Raw genomic sequence first — 15,208 nt, 5'->3', positions numbered from 1 at the left:
TCTACTAGTTTGATTCAGAATTTTCTGTTGCCTACCTTTTGCTATCCCTCCTTCTCCAGCCCTGCACTTCAGATGAATAACAATTTGTTAATCTGCGGGATAAAATGTGCAAGAAAGTAAGATACTTTAGCATTTAAAAAATATAATCGCCAAGTCATATCAGTTGAAAAATAATCACGTACAATACACAGATCAAACTTGCATTTATACAGAAACGTATGGCTTTAGGATATCCCAATGAATTACTTTTGGAGCGTAGTGACTGTTGTACTGTAAACAGACGCGGTAGCCAATTTGCGCACAGCAAGATTCCACAAACAAGATAAATGACCAGGTCACCTACTTTTGGAGGTACCATTTGAGGGTCAAATGTTGGCCAGGACATTGGGAGAACTCCCAGCTCTTTTTCAATCTTTTACACCCACCTGAACAGGTAGCCAGTGTCTCAGTTTAATGTCTCATCCAAAAGACAGCACTTCTGACCATGCAGCACTCCGAGTACTACACTGGAGTGTCAGCCTGGGTTATGTGCTCAAGTCTCTGGAGTGGGCGTTGAACCTGCGACCTTCGGACTCAGTGGAGAATGCTACCACTGAGCCATGGCAGACTGCTATAAATTACAGACACAATTTCCTGCAACATCACAGTTTCACCGACCTTGAGGTTTCCACCAATCTAATTATTTAAAAAGATACACAAATGTAGTTCGTGAGAATGCTCATTTTCTCTTACACAGAAGCAAGCTCAAAGTTACATGTTTTGACATACTTTCTAAGTCAACTCCACACTTGCTTTTAAGAGTATATTAGCCTAAAACAGACTAATAAACGAAGCACTAAATTATTTGGGCAAGAACATCCAGGAACAGTGCTGTCTTGGCCAGTATCCCGCCTTGCACCCTCCGTAAACTTGAGCTCATTAAAAACTCTGCTGCCCGTACCCTAACTTGCACCAAGTCTCGTTCACCCATCACCCCTGCGTTCGCTGAATTACACTGGCTCCCAGTCGGGCAAGGCCACAATTTAAAAATTCTCATCCTTGTTTTCAAATCCCTCCATGGCCTCACCCCTCCCTATCTCTGTAACCTCCCCTACAACCCTCAGAGATCTCTGCGCTCCTCCAATTCCAGCCTCATGCATCCCCAGTTTGCATCGCAGTGCCTTCAGCTGCCTAGGCACTAAGCTCTGGAATTCCCTCCCTGAACCTCTACGCCTCTCTACCACCTTTAAGACGCTTCTTAAAACCTACCTCTGTGACCAAGCCCCTGTACTAATATCTCCTTATTTGGCTCGGTGTCAAATTTTGTTCGATAACACTCCTGTGAAGTGCTTGGGACATTTTACTATGTTAAAGGCACTATATAAATGAGTAGTTGTTGTAAAAATTGGTATTTTGTGGATTTTCATTAATGAAAATATTGTGTACAGCAATTCTTGGGCTGAGATGCTGTTCGTTTACCAGCTGGCATGTACAATAATCAATGAGTAATTGGCGTCATGGAACTACTCCCACTCTGTACTGACGACAATTGCAAAGCATAGAACAATTTTATATAGCCAAAGCTTTGCTGCACAATTTAGGCAATTCCAAAATTTGTTCATTTTTCTAAGTCCTGATTTTCTCTCTCTCCCCTTTTAAGCAGTATTCTGGCCTTTTAAAAATGTACACCACAATGAAAATTTATATATGAAAAGAGAAATTTAAGATTTCAGAAAATGACTTGGTAGTATCATAGGTATAAATATAACCACAGCAACAAAGTAGGATTTTTGCCTTTGTCTAGGATCCCATCTCCACAACAGCTACCCAACGTCAGGCACTTCTGCTATAAAGGTACTGGTCAGAGGACATGAGGAGTCAACCCGGCCATTCTCCTGGCAACTAGTTCGAGAGGATGATAAGGTCCTAGAAGGTCAACCTATCCAGCCTTTATGCTAGGGAACAATGCAAGGGATTGGGACCAAGTTTAACCAAAATATTGCAAATTCAGAATATCAAAGATGACCCACAGCTGTCAGTCACTTGTACAAAATTAATTTTTCTGAGACTTTTGAGAACACACTAAAATCAAATGTGTGAAATCGGACAGCAAAAATTTCCCTATTTACAGCATAATGGCAGAAAATTTCTGACATCACTCTCTGCTGCACGTGTTTTCAAATTTACACATAATGAAAACCCTACGACTATTCAATAATTATCAGTCATAAAGTTTCCGCTTTTGATTGCTATCCAGTGCCCACTGCTGGAAAGTGCAGATGTATAGACACCAGGTGAAGAAAGGATTAGGTTTGGCTGTGACACAGCCTGCCCATATTCACTATCTGCGTTCACACATGGATAAGGTACCAGGGGGCTGATGGTGCCCGTGGAACCATACACCAAGAATCAGATGGAGAGAAATCGAAAGAGTCACACGTTAGTAAAACAATGCCTAAAAAAAAATACAATTTTATTGCAGGGTTTGTGAGGGGGAGGGGCAAATTATTTGTCCATGAATGCCAGAACAAAACACTCTCACTCTGCACCACTTCAACAAACATTCCCACGTGTTACAGATTAGACACAAAGCAAAGCTCTCTCTACCTTATTCTCATACTGCACCTTATGCCAATCTCAGAGCCATCGTCTATCCCCCCACCCTTGTACTATGGGCATTTCCCACACTAGCAATCTTTTCAGTACAGTGCAGTGTACTCGACTTACAGCAAATTGTTTGTTCACTCAAATGGTAACTGTGGTCAGGCGCGTTTAATCAGGGGAGACGCTTTCCTCTGAAGCTTCAGATCAGAAAGTAGAAAGTTTCATGTGTGACCAGATCTCTAACTGGGGAGGGGGAAGCAGAGAATCCATCCAAGTACACCAGGTATGACCAGGTTCTTTTTTCCAAAGTCCACACAAAACGATCGTTAACTCACAGCTTTCTAATCTGGTTCCACGGTCAGTATGCTGGTATTATGCTACAAGTAAACATTGGTCCCTTAGAGGCTGAGACAGGAGAAATTATAATGGGGAATAAGAAAATGGCAGTGACCTTAAACAAATATTTTGTATTTATCTTCACAGAAGACGACACAAAAAGCATACCGGAAATAGTGTAGAACCAAGGGGCTAATGAGAGTGAGGAACTTAAAGTAATTAATATCAGTAGAGAATAAGTACTTGAGAAACTAATGGGACTAAAAGCCAATAAATCCCCTGGGCCTGATGGCCTACATCCTAGAGTTCTAAGAAAGGTAGCTGCAGAGATAGTGGATGCATTGGTTATGAACTTCCAAAATTCCCTAAATTCTAGAACGGTCCTAGTGGTTTGGAAGGTAGCAAATGTAACACTGCTATTTAAGGAGGGAGAGAAAAAAACAGGGAACTACAGGCCAGTTAGCCTGACATCAGTCATCCGGAAAATGCTGGAATCCATTATTAAGGAAGTGGTAACAAGGCACTTAGAACATCATAATATGATTAGACAGAGTCAACATGGATTTATGAAAGAGAAATCATGTTTGACAAATTTATTAGAATTTTTTGAGGATGTAACTAGCAGAGTAGACAAAGTGGAACCAGTGGATGTAGTATATTTGGATTTTCAAAAGGCATTCGATAAGGTGCCACATAAAAGGATGTTACACAAGATAAGGGCTCATGGGGCTGGGGGTAATATATTAATATAGATAGTGGATTGGTTAACAGACAGAAAACAGAGTAGGGATAAGTGGGTCATTTTCAGGTTGGCAGGCTGTAAGTAGCGGAGTGTCACAAGAATCAGTGCTTGGGCCTAAGCTATTTACAATCTATATTAACGACTTGGATGAAGGGACTGAGTGCAATATGGGAAAGTTAGCTGTGAGGAGGACACAGAGTCTGCAATGGGATATAGACAGGTTAAGTGAGAGGACAAGACGATGGCAGATGGAGTATAATGTGGGGAAATGTGAGGTCATTCACTTTGGTAAGAAGAATAGAAAAACAGAATACTTTTTAAATGGTGAAAAACTATTAAACGTTGGTTTTCAGAGAGATTTGGGTGCCTTCATACAAGAAACACAAAGTTAGCATGCAGGTACAGCAAGCAATTAGGAAGGCAAATGTTGGCCTTCATTGCAAGGGGGTTGGAGTACAAGAGTACGGAAGTCTTACTACAATTGTACAGGGCTTTGGTGAGACCTCACCTGGAGTACTGTGTACAGTTTTGGTCTCCTTATCTAAGGACGGATATACTTGCCTTAGATGCAGTGCAATGAAGGTTCACTAGATTGATTCCTGGGATGAGAGGGTTGTCCTATGAAGAAAGGTTGAGTAGAATGGGCCTATACTCTCTGGAGTTTAGAAGAATGAGAGGTGATCACATTGAAACATACAAGATTCTGAGGGGGCTTGATGCTAAGAGGTTCTTTCCCCTAGCTGGAGACTCTAGAACTCAGGGGCATAGTCTCAGCATAAGTGGTCAGCCATTTAGGACTGAGATGAGGAAGAATTTCTTCACTCAGAGGGTTGTGAATCTTTGGAATTCTCTACCCCAGAGGGCTGTGGATGCTGAGTCATTGAGTATATTCAAGGCTGACATAGATAGATTTTTGGAATCAAGGGATACGGGGATCGGGCGGGAAAGTGGAGTTGAGGTTGAAGATCAACTATGATCTTATTGAATGGCAGAGCAGGCTCGAGGGGCCGGATGGCCTACTCCTATTTCTTATGTTTTTATATTCTTAAGTAGGCTGAGGCACCAAACTGGCCCAGCCCACTTAGCAGGCCACCGGAGGAGTCAGATGTTCTGATGGCAAAATGCAAGACCTGTGAAAAAATTGTGGGTCTATGGAGATTGGAATGTTTAGGATTACCACAGATGGTGGAAGAGGCGACTAATAGCATGTGCATGTGGGAAGAGTGCTATAAAACAACTTTAACTGAAAGCCTTTGAGAATCTTAAATGACTTAGAGTCATAGAGTTATACAGCACGGATAGAGGCCCTTCGGCCCATCGTATCCGCGCCGGCCATCAAGCCCTGTCTACTCTAATCCCATATTCCAGCATTTGGTCCGTAGCCTTGTATGCTATGGCATTTCAAGTGCTCATCCAAATGCTTCTTGAATGTTGTGAGGGTTCCTGCCTCCACAACCCTCTCAGGCAGTGAGTTCCAGACTCCAACCACCCTCTGGGTGAAAAAGTTCTTTCTCAAATCCCCTCTAAAACTCCCGCCTTTTACCTTGAATCTATGTCCCCTTGTTATAGAACCCTCAACGAAGGGAAAAAGCTCCTTAGTATCTATCCTATCTGTGCCCCTCATAATTTTGTACACCTCAATCATGTCACCCCTCAGCCTCCTCTGCTCCAAGGAAAACAAACCCAATCTTCCCAGTCTCTCTTCATAGCTGAAGCGCTCCAGCCCTGGTAACATCCTGGTGAATCTCCTCTGCACCCTCTCCAAAGCGATCACATCCTTCCTGTAGTGTGGCGACCAGAACTGCACACAGTACTCCAGCTGTGGCCTAACCTGACTTCACCTCATCAGTATGGGATCAATTGAAATCCATTTGCCAGATGCAAAAAAAAGCATTCCAACCCACTGCACTACTTACATAGAAAATAGGAGCAGGAGTAGGCCATTCAGCTCTTCGAGCCTACTCCGCCATTCAATATGATCATGGCTGATCCTCTATCTCAATACCATATTCCCGCGCTCTCTCTCCATACCTCTTGATGCCTTTTGTATCTAGAAATCTATCTAGCTCCTTCTTAAAATATATTCAGTGAATTGGCCTTCACAGCCTTCTGTGGTAGAGAATTCCACAGGTTCACCACCCTCTGAATGAAGAAATTTCTCATCATCTCATTCCTAAATGTCCTACCCCGTTTCCTGAGACTGTGACCCCTTGTTCTAAAACCCCCAGCCAGAGGAAACATCCTCCCTGCATCCATTCTGTCTAGCCCTGTTAGAATTTTATATGTTTCAATGAGATCCCCTCTCATTCTTCTAAACTCGAGTGAATACAGGCCTAGTCGACCCAATCTCTCTCGTACGACAGTCCTGCCATCCCAGGAATCAGTCTGGTGAACCTTCGCTCCAATCCCTCTATGGCAAGTAATATCCTCTCTTAGGTAAGGAGACCAAAAACTGCACACAATACTCCAGTTGTGGTCTCACCAAGGCCCTGTATAACTACAGTAAGACATCCTTGCTCCTGTACTCAAATCCTCTTGCAATGAAGGCCAACATACCATTTGCCTTCCTAACTGCTTGCTGCACCTGCATGTTTGCTTTCAGTGACTGGTGTAGAAGGACACCCAGGTCCCTTTGTACATCAACATTTCCCAATCTATCACCACTTAAATAATACTCTGCCTTTCTGTTTTTCCTTCCGAAGTGGATAACTTCACATTTATCCATATTATACTGCATCTGCGACCTATTTGCCCACTCACTCAACTTGTCTAAATCGCCTTGAAGCCTCTTTGCATCCTCCTCACAACTCACGATCCCACCTTGTTTTGTGTCATCAGCAACTTGGAAATATTACATTTGGTTCCCTCATCCAAATCATTGATATATATTGTGAATACCTGGGGCCCAAGCACTGAACCCTGCAGTACCCCACTAGTCACTGCCTGCTACCCCAAAAAAGGCCCATTTATTTCTACTCCATGTTTCCTGTCTGTTAGCCAATTTTCAATCCATGCCAGTATATTACCACCAATCCCATGTGCTTTAATTTTGCACACTAACCTCTTATGTGGAACTTTATCAAAGGCCTTCTGAAAATCCAAATACACCACATCCACTGGTTCTCCATTATCTATTCTACCAGTTACATCCTCAAAAAACTCCAGTAGGTTTGTCAAACATGATTTCCCGTTCATAAATCCATGCTGACTTTGTCTAATCCCATTGATATTTTCTAAGTGTCCTGTTATCACATCCTTTATAATAGACTCTAGCATTTTCCCTACTACTGATGTTAGGCTAATCGGTCTGTAGTTCCCTGTTTTCTCTCTCCCTCCCTCCTTTTTTTTTTAAATAGTGGGGTTACATTTGCCACCCTCCAATCTGCAGGAACTGTTCCATAATTATAGAATTTTGGAAAATGACAACTAATGCATCCACTATTTCCGTGGCTACCTCTTAGTATTCTGGGATGCAGATTATCAGGCCCTGGGGACTTACCGGCTTTCAGTCCCATTAATTTCTCCAGCATTATTTTTTTTTTTACTAATACTAATTTCCTTTAATTCCTCCTTCTCTCTGGTCCCTTGGTTCCCTAGAAGTTATGTGTCCTCTTCCGTGAAGACAGAACCAAAGTATTTGTTTCATTGCTCTGCCATTTCCTTGTTCCCCATTATAAATTCTCCCGTTTGACTGTAAGGGACCTACATTTGTCTTCACTAATCTTTTTCTTTTTACATACTTGTAGAAGCTTTTACAGTCCACTTTTATGTTCCTTGCAAGTTTACTCTCATACTCTATTTTTCCCCTCTTAAATCAATCTTGGTCCTTTTTGCTGAATTCTAAACTGCTCCCAACACTCAGGCTTGCTACTTTTTCCGGCAACTTTATATGACTTCTCTTTGGATCTAATACTATCCTTAATTTCTTTTGTTAGCCATGGTTGGGCCGCTTTTCCTTTTGTGTTTGTGCCAGAAAGGAACATATAATTGTTGCAATTCATGCTTTTGTTCCTTAAACGTTAGCCATTGCCTATCCACCTTCATGCCTTTTAATGAAGTTTCCCAATCTATCATAGCCAACTCCTCCTCATACCTTCGTAGTTTCCTTTGTTTAGATTTAGGACCCTAGTTTCGGATTGGACTACTTCACTTTCCATCTTAATGAACAATTCTATCATGTTATGGTCATTCTTCCCTAAAAGGACCCCACACAACAAGGTTATTAATTAACCCCTTCTCATTGTACAATACCCAATCTAGGATAGTCTGTTCCCCAGTTGGCTCCTCAGCATACTGGTCTAAAAAACCATCTCATACACACTCCAGGAATTCATCCTCTACAGTATTATTGCTATTATTACTATTCTCCACATAACTCTTTCAAAGAGAGAACTGGCACAATGGGCCGAATAGTCTCCTCCTGTACTATATCACTATGATTCTATATATTGACTCATCTATATTAAAATTCAGAAACATGTACTATTTCCATGGCTCCCAAACCTTTTCACTTTCCAACATTGTGTGTTAAAACAAATCCTAGCATTAGCAAACTGTCAATGATCCTAATTCGTCGGTGCTGCTGTTACTATCCCTATTATTTGCAAAGGGGTGTGAGAGCAATGAGATTCCCAACAATTTTGAGCATTTTAGGCCACAAAGAGCAGCGAATGGGACAACCTGCCAAGCCAGCGCCATTTTTAACCCCAGAACAAACCCACATAGATGAGTTTAACTCAGCCTACCTACACAACTTTTACTAACCCAACCTCGAGTGACATTATTTAATAAGACTAGTGATCAAGGCATTAAAGCCATTCCATTACCAACAAGTTATGAACTATCCCACTAAATGCATTATCTGTGGTCGCACTTCTTGTAAGAAAGATCGCAAGAACATTCAAAAGATCAGGTTCAACTAAGTATGAGACAAGAAAAAGTGAATGCTGGAAATCTGAAATTAAGAGAACTGAAACTACACACAATTTCTAGCATCATACAAAAAGAGACAGGTTTATGCTTCATGTGACGATCATATGGGGAAGCGCTAAGGAACGGGAAATTGATTTTAATGTAGATGTCTAGTAAGGTTTTGCATATTGCACTGGGAGCAGAGAATATTTTGGGACCATTCACAGAAAATTTCAGTGAAGACGAAGCGGTCAACAACAATGCTAATCCAAGAAGTAGGATGCATCTAGACAGATTTTGATTTCAAAGCAAAATATTCTAACTATGGGGGAAAATTTCCTCTGTGTATTGAGTGTACTGAAATCGCAACCCATTAATGAGAAGCTACAATTTTGCTGCAGAGAGGAATTCTTTTCGCATTGTATAGAACACCAGTTGGATCACAGTATGAGATTATGGATCGGTTCCTGGCTGGGGCAGAGATCACATCATACAACAGAAGTCATGGTCAGTGTGGCCTCCTGCACTAGTTTCGACCGCTTATGGGGATCAGAGAAGCATTTTCCAGATTTATTTCCCTGATTGACCTTGGTTTTTGGCCTCTCCCAGGAGATAACATAGCCTCAATCCACTAGAAGCTATTATCGTGATGTACAAGGCACCATGACTGTACGAGACGGGCTGGGTGGGGCAGCTGGACTTTTCCTGTCCGACATTTTCGTACGTTTTTGGTCATCCTATATTCCAAAGGACACAATATATTTGAGAGGATTCAAAGTGCAAAAGGAACAAATCCTAATAATTGAGAGGTTGAAATTCCTTGCACATCCACATTATCCATTCCACTCAATTTTACAGATCTGAATCAGATCTCCCTCAATTTCCCCCCCCCGATGAAAACCAGTCGAGTCCTCATAACCTACAGGATAACATTCATCTCACCAGAACATGGGAGAAATGTGTTAATCTAACTTGGTCAAAAATAAAATCATATTCTGGGAAACCACTTGTTTCAAAGCCACCTGTTCCTGCAATTTCATTAGCAGGTTAATTAGGTTATTGCAGCAGAGGCAAGGACAATGCAGGTGCAACTGAGGGTTAGAGTTAGGGCAACGGAACAAATAACCATTAATGGTGCAAGTGGTTTCCATTTCAAAAACTTTGTGCCTAACTATTAAATTTTAACTAAAATTTTGTTAAAAGATATCCTGAACTATTTTTGAAGTGGGGGGGGGAAACAGAGAAGCAATCTGCAGAAACAAAAAGGAAATATTTCAAAGAATTAGCCCCAGCACTAGTTATTTTGCAAATACATTTAAGAAAAGTCTTTTCCATTTCACTCTTCAAAAAATATTTATTCCCGGGCCATCTAGTTATCCTATCACCTGAACTGAGGTTTAAAAATTAAACTCAATGGACTCATTCAGCTCAAGCATTCACAAGGAGCTGTGCTAGTGGTGTTGATTAAAGGGTACGGTACCTTCATCATGTTCGCAATATGTTAGTATCAAAGTCTAAACATGCATTTACCTTTAACGTAGAAAAACATCCTAAAGTGCTTCAGAGGCCTCAGGAAAACAGGCGGTGAGCCAGGGAAGGAACAATTAGGAGGGGATGACCCAAATGTTTGGTCAAAGATGGGTTTTAAGGGAGGTAGGGCTTGAAGAGGGAGAGAGAGATTGGTGAGAGGGAATTCTAGAGAATTTTTAAATGTGACATGCTGGTCGCCAGGATCCAACGTTGGTCAGCGAGGACAGGGGTGATGGGTGAGTGGGATAGGATACAGACAGAAGAGTATTAAATTAGCTGCAGCATTGGAGTAAATTGAGTTTGGAGGCTTATGCTTTTAAGTGGAATTCATTAACTACAACTTAATTATAATTAAGGGCTGAGGCCAGTGTCCTCACAGGAAGGTTAACTAGTGCTGTGGGGGAGGGTTTAAACTAAATTGGCAGGGGGGTGGGCACTAGGACGCATTAGCAGAGATGCTGGATTTAGTTATGGGGAATGAAGTATGGCAAGTGGAGTGTGTTTCAGTGGGAGAACATCTGGGTAATAGTGATCATAATATAATTAGGTTTCAAGTATTTGTGGAAAGAGACAAAGAAAAATCAACGGTAAAAATACCCAACTGGAAGAGAGCCAATTTCAGTGATTTGAGAAAGGATCTAGCACAAGTGGACTGGAAACAAAGATTGCCCAGGAAAACAGTAAGTGAGCAATGGCAGGCCTTCAAGGTGGAGATAGTTTGGATACAAACCAAGCATATTCCCATGCAGAGGAAAGATGGGGCATCCAAAGCCAGAGTGCTCTGGATGACATAGGAAATAGAGGTTAAAATAAAACAGAAAAAGCAGGTTTATGACATGTCAGGTCAAAAACCAGGCAGAATACAGAGAGTGCAGGGGGAAATTGAAAAAGGATACAAGAAGGGCAAAGAGAGAGTATGAAAAAAGATTGGCGGGTAACATAAAAGGGAATCCAAAAATCTTTTAGAAACATATAAAAAATAAAAGGATAGTTAAACGAATGGAAGGGCCGATTAGGGACAAAAAAGGAAATCTTGTGGAGGCAGAGGGCATGACTGAGGCATTGACTGAGACTTTGCATCTGGCTTCACAAAAGAAGATGAAGTTAATGTCACAGTAGAGGTGGGGGGAGTAGACTTATTGGATTGGATGGGATACAGAGTGGAGCTACAATAGGGGGTGATGTGCAGCCAAATATAGAGAAAAAAACAAGTCAGCTTGGAAGACAGGGCAAATATGTGAGGGCAAGGCTGGATGGCATCTATTTTAATGCAAGGAGTCTTGCGAATGAGGTGGATGAACTGAAGGTGTTGATAAACACATGGGAGTATGATATTGTTGCTGTCACAGAGACATGGTTGAGGGAGGGGCAAGACTGGCAGCTCAATATTCCGGGGTACAGAATCTTCAGGCGAGACAGAGGGGGAGGTATAAGAGGAGGGGGGGGGTCGCAATATTAATTAAAGAATCAATTACTGCCATAAGGAGGGATGATATATTAGCAGGTTCCTCTAATGAGGCCATATGGGTGGAGCTTAAAAACAAAAAGGGGGCAAGCACTTTGATGGGAGTGTACTATAGGCCCCCAAACAGTCAGGGGGAGATAGAGGAACAGATATGTAGGCAAATCTCAGAAAATTGTGCAAATAATAGGGTAATAATAGTGGGGGATTTCAACTTCCCCAATATTAACTGGGATACTCAGAGTGTAAAAGGCTTAGAGGGTACAAAATTCTTAACGTGCATCCAGGAGAGCTTTTTGAGCCAGCATGTAGAAAGTCCCCCACAGGAGACTGGTCAAGAAGGTACGAGCCCATGGAATCCAGGGTGCCTTGGCACTTTGGATACAAAACTGGCTTAGTGGCAGAAGGCAGAGGGTGATGGTCGAAGGTTGTTTTTGTGACTGGAAGCCTGTGGCCAGTGGGGTACCACAGGGATCGGTGCTGGGTCCCTTGCTGTTTGTGGTCTACATTAATGACTTGGATATGAATGTAAAAGGTATGATCAGTAAGTTCGCTGATGATACAAAGATTGGTAGGGTGGTAAATAGCGAGGAGGATAGCCTCAGTCTGCAGGACGATATAGATGGGTTGGTCAGATGGGCGGAACAGTGGCAAATGGAATTTAACCCGGAAAAGTGCGAGGTGATGCACTTTGGAGGGACTAACAAGGCAAGGGAATACACAATGAATGGGAGGACCCTAGGCAAGACAGAGGGTCAGAGGGATCTTGGTGTGCAAGTTCACAGATCCCTGAAGGCAGCGGAACAGGTAGATAAGGTGGTAAAGAAGGCATATGGGATACTTGCCTTTATTAGCCGAGGCATAGAATATAAGAGCAAGGAGGTTATGATGGAGCTGTATAAAACACTGGTTAGGCCACAGCTGGAGTACTGTGTGCAGTTCTGGTCGCCACACTACAGGAAGGATGTGATCGCTTTGGAGAGGGTGCAGAGGAGATTCACCAGGATGTTACCAGGGCTGGAGCACTTCAGCTATGAAGAGAGACTGGGAAGATTGGGTTTGTTTTCCTTGGAGCAGAGGAGGCTGAGGGGGGACATGATTGAGGTGTACAAAATTATGAGGGGCACAGATAGGATGGATACTAAGGAGCTTTTTCCCTTCGTTGAGGGTTCTATAACAAGGGGGCATAGATTCAAGGTAAAAGGCGGGAGGTTTAGAGGGGATTTGAGAAAGAACTTTTTCACCCAGAGGGTGGTTGGAGTCTGGAACTCACTGCCTGAAAGGGTTGTGGAGGCAGGAACCCTCACAACATTCAAGAAGCATTTGGATGAGCACTTGAAATGCCATAGCATACAAGGCTACGGACCAAATGCTGGAATATGGGATTAGAGTAGACAGGGCTTGATGGCCGGCGCGGACACGATGGGCCGAAGGGCCTCTATCCGTGCTGTATAACTCTATGACTATGACTCTATAAAAGGGTTTTCGCAGGAGATGGGCTGAGGTAAGTACAGCGTCAGGTGATGTTGAAGGTGAAGTAGGTGGTCTTTGGGATGGAGTATATGCAGGATTGGAAACTCAGCTCAGGCTTCAACAGGACGTCGAGGTGGTGAGCTGTCTCGTTCAGCCCAAAACATTTGCTGGAGGAGTTGAGAGGGGCGTGGAAAGGCAGGCCTCGGTGTCAGCAGTGTCCATTTGGATGATGTCACCAAGAGGCAGCAAGCAGATAAGAAAGAGGTGGGGGCCAAGGACACTGCCTGAGGAGAGGGATTTTTTTTTTTATTCGTTCACGGGATGTGGGCGTCGCTGGCAAGGCCGGCATTTATTGCCCATCCCTAATTGCCCTTGAGAAGGTGGTGGTGAGCCGCCTTCTTGAACCGCTGCAGTCCGTGTGGTGACGGTTCTCCCACAGTGCTGTTAGGAAGGGAGTTCCAGGATTTTGACCAAGCGACAATGAAGGAACGGCGATATATTTCCAAGTCGGGATGGTGTGTGACTTGGAGGGGAACGTGCAGGTGGTGTTGTTCCCATGCGCCTGCTGCCCTTGTCCTTCTAGGTGGTAGAGGTCGCGGGTTTGGGAGGTGCTGTCGAAGAAGCCTTGGCGAGTTGCTGCAGTGCATCCTGTGGATGGTGCACACTGCAGCCACAGTGCGCCGGTGGTGAAGGGAGTGAATGTTTAGGGTGGTGGATGGGGTGCCAATCAAGCGGGCTGCTTTATCTTGGATGGTGTCGAGCTTCTTGAGTGTTGTTGGAGCTGCACTCATCCAGGCAAGTGGAGAGTATTCCATCACACTCCTGACTTGTGCCTTGTAGATGGTGGAAAGGCTTTGGGGAGTCAGGAGGTGAGTCACTCGCCGCAGAATACCCAGCCTCTGACCTGCTCTCGTAGCCACAGTATTTATATGGCTGGTCCAGTTAAGTTTCTGGTCAATGGTGACCCCCAGGATGTTGATGGTGGGGGATTCGGCGATGGTAATGCCGTTGAATGTCAAGGGGAGGTGGTTAGACTCTCTCTTGTTGGAGATGGTCATTGCCTGGCACTTATCTGGCGCGAATGTTACTTGCAACTTATCAGCCCAAGCCTGGATGTTGTCCAGGTCTTGCTGCATGCGGGCTCGGACTGCTTCATTATCTGAGGGGTTGCGAATGGAACTGAACACTGTGCAGTCATCAGCGAACATCCCCATTTCTGACCTTATGATGGAGGGAAGGTCATTGATGAAGCAGCTGAAGATGGTTGGGCCTAGGACACTATAATGATTATAATCATTAATACCTTCAGCTTGTACATACAGTGATTCAAGCCTAGGATGTTAGCTGGAGAGAAGAAAGGCTGAAGATTAATGATAGGTTGGAGTAGCAACCGGGTAGGGGGGGGGCAGGGGGAGAAATACCCGAGAGTAAAGATAAAAAGATGACGGGTAGAGGAAGAGGTAGAGAAATAATTGGGAAGTAATGGACTCACGTTCAGAGCAGCAGCCAAAATACAAATGGATTAAAAGTTCTGGCTTGTATAGGCATGGCAGAAATTGGACAAGACATGGGGTTTCAAACTGAGGTCAAGGAGGAGGCAATATCAACACAGTGACAGAATCCAAAATTTATTTTCAGTATTGTCTTTATAGGCAAGTGTGTCAAAAGCGTAGGCAGCAGTCATGGCCTTTCCAGGGGGGACCAGGTGGCTAAGATAGGTTTCATTGCACTACACAAAAAAAGTAACTTTTTTTTAAAATTAAGAAGCTCCTTCCCTAACAATTTTGTACTGTTCATTTTGGAACAGGCACATTTGAAAATTGTTTACGAAAATTATTTCCAAGTTTTCCCATTGCTCTTCCATCCTGAACGAACATGCATCTCACGGACCACTCCCCGCCCCCCCAATCCCTGGTCACCTTCAATATAGTACTCACATTATCCAGGTTAATAGCTCATTCCCTTAAAAAAAAATTGCTTAAAATTTCACGTTTTTGTGGAACTTCCCTTTTTAATGCCTGTTAAAGATCTTCTATACCCTCTTACTAGGTTCTCAGACTGAACGACTCCAGTCAAACACTGAACAATGGAGTCCGGAAGCTGTACTTCTTTACATTCAGTGTTGCCATGTTATCCCGCCGCCCAAAAAAATAACAATCTCCAAGGGTGCT

At 43.2% G+C, this 15,208-nt stretch overlaps 1 protein-coding gene across 8 annotated transcripts in view; it reads right to left on the bottom strand.

The window, feature by feature from the left end:
- Positions 1-15,208, bottom strand: part of LOC137341515 (nuclear receptor subfamily 2 group C member 1-A-like) — a 95,525-nt gene that overhangs the window by 56,288 nt on the left and 24,029 nt on the right. For 7 of the 8 annotated variants that reach the window (XM_068004648.1, XM_068004642.1, XM_068004641.1 and 4 more), the window contains exon 2: positions 36-92. The exons of the other annotated variant lie outside the window; for it this stretch is intronic. The gene's annotated coding sequence lies outside the window, so the exon portion shown is untranslated. The remainder of the gene's footprint in view (positions 1-35; positions 93-15,208) is intronic. 8 annotated transcript variants of the gene reach the window in all.

Source organism: Heptranchias perlo, chromosome 24 (assembly GCF_035084215.1).
Source record: "Heptranchias perlo isolate sHepPer1 chromosome 24, sHepPer1.hap1, whole genome shotgun sequence".
In the NCBI taxonomy this organism is placed as follows: domain Eukaryota; kingdom Metazoa; phylum Chordata; class Chondrichthyes; order Hexanchiformes; family Hexanchidae; genus Heptranchias; species Heptranchias perlo.
This window is presented reverse-complemented; position numbering and strand designations above follow the sequence as displayed.